This window comes from Myotis lucifugus, unplaced genomic scaffold (genome assembly GCF_000147115.1).
Source record: "Myotis lucifugus unplaced genomic scaffold, Myoluc2.0 scaffold_98, whole genome shotgun sequence".
In the NCBI taxonomy this organism is placed as follows: Eukaryota; Metazoa; Chordata; class Mammalia; order Chiroptera; family Vespertilionidae; genus Myotis; species Myotis lucifugus.
In genome coordinates this window covers 4,502,209-4,504,513 of record NW_005871146.1, presented here as the reverse complement: position 1 = coordinate 4,504,513, position 2,305 = coordinate 4,502,209, and positions in this window count along the sequence as shown.

Below are 2,305 nucleotides of genomic sequence, written 5' to 3'. Positions count from 1 at the left end.
TATGGATTTAGACAAATAGGGTGATGAAGGCCTGGAGCAGGGGTGGGGCAAGCTAGAAGAGTTCAATGGGGGGAAAATGGGGACATTTGTAATACTTTCAACAATAAAGATTTAAAAGGAAATGTGACATAAGTGTTTAACATATCATCCCAGCCCTCAAGGAGTTTAAAATCCAGTAGGATTTGGTACTAAAAGAGGAGAGATAGGTAGATAAGTGGATGGATGGATGAATGGAAGGGTGGTTGGGTGGGTGAATGGATGGATAGATAGATAGATAGATAGATAGATAGATAGATAGATAGATAGATAGATAGAGACAGAATGACCATAAAATAAAGAAGGCTGCTCCCTATAAGCCACAGAAGAAATGTCTTGTTCAAATCCCAGACACTGACAAAGAGTAGCTCCTAGAACACCAATATACATACCCCAACATTTTATCTGGAAAACTAAAGAAGCAAGCTAGGACGTATATCATCACCTCTGAAACCTGTTCAAGAATAACCCATCAGTAAATATCCCCAAGACAGGGCACCCATGTTTGCTCAAGCCTGTGATGTCCATGAAGCTCTGTTCTCACCAGGTCATAAGTCCATCAGTAGATCTTACAGTTAGGAATGCCTCTGAGTTACCACTTGCAGAAAAGTTCCCCTGCTCTTCCAAGATAAAGAAAGAGGGTAAACAATCCTATTTCCATCACTAGATCATTTTATTTTTCAAGAGAAAAGAACAAGTTTTACACAGCTCTCCATCCTTAGAGCACAACACAGTGCCAGAGTTGGTACCATGCTAATGAACAGCCAAATAAAGCTTTCAGAAGAATGTTCTAGTTACCCAAAGTAAAAAAGGGAAATAATATTCTCATGCCTGGGAAGCTAGAGCTCCTTACTGGAAATGGCTTCTGAAGAGAATACGATCTGAGATACATGTGCCTGGTCAATGGACACGTCTCCCATGCAAGCTAGCATCCCTCTTCTCAGTGCCTCCTTTCTTCATGCAAATTCATGCACAAAAGAGAACAGCAGCAGACAATGTAGGTTGCTACTCTGAAGAGAGGAGAAAGTAAAAAATTCAAGGAAGGCTGGACACTGGACAAAAGAAAACAATAGCTGGAAGGCAAATTGTCTTAAAGAATCCAAGTGTTATAAAGTGACACGGAGAGACATCTGTAATACTGTCAACAATAAAAATAAATTTAAAAAGAAAAAAGAAAGAAACCTCCAGGTTGATGTGGCTTCATGATTAATTGTCAAGCATTTAGGGAAAAATGAACTTTGACTGTTTATAGCAAACACAAAAATTACACTGAAATGGATCATAGACCTAACCAAAAAAGCAAAAGTGATAAAACTTCTAGAAGTAAACATAGGAGAATGTGTTTTTGGCTTTGGGATAGGCAAAGAATTTTTAGATATGACACAAAAAGCACAAACTATAAAATAAAAAATGGGAAGTTTTTCTTCATCAAAATATAAACCTTTGCTCTTCAAAAGACAATGTCAAGAAAATAAAAAGGCAAGCTACTGATTGGAGAAAACATTTGCAATGTATACATGTGACCAAGACTACTTTCCAGAATATATAAACTACACTTACAGCTCAATAAGAAGAAAAACAATTCAATAGAAACAGTGGGCAAAGAAAATCTACACTAATAAAAGAGAAACATGGTAATTAGCGTACGACTGCTACCCTTCCCATTGGCTAATCAGCATATCCTTATGCAAATTAACTGTCAGCCAAGATGGCAGCCGGCAGCCATGCACTGAAGCGAACAGGGAGGCTTGCTTGCTCTAGTGACTGCGGACTCCAACGTTCCCCGCCTGAGTTGCCGGCCTCTCAGCTGCAACTCTAAGCAACTATGTACTATGTTGCAAATATAGAAGCTAAACAAAACCCCAGAAACCGGCTTTCAGTCAGCCTACCTTCAGCCAGCCTGACCGCAACATTGTATCAATGTTTTCAGCAGCAAGGCCTCAGAGCTAAAGCTGGCCCAGAATAGAAAAAAAAAAAAAAGAAAAAAAGGAGCAGTTGGGAGCTTCAGTCACCCGCCAACGTGAAAACGGCCCTCAGCCCCTCAGCCAGACTGGCCAGGCACCCCAGTGGGGACCCCCACCCTGATCCAGGACACCCTTCAGGGCAAACCAGCCAGCCCCTACCCGTGCACCAGGCCTCTATTCTATATAGTAAAAGGGTAATATGCCTCCCAGCACCGGGATCAGCGGATCAGTGAGGCTCCCGGCACCAGGATCAGTGTGACAGGGGCAGCACCCAAACCCCCTGATCACCCTGCGGCTCTGTGAGT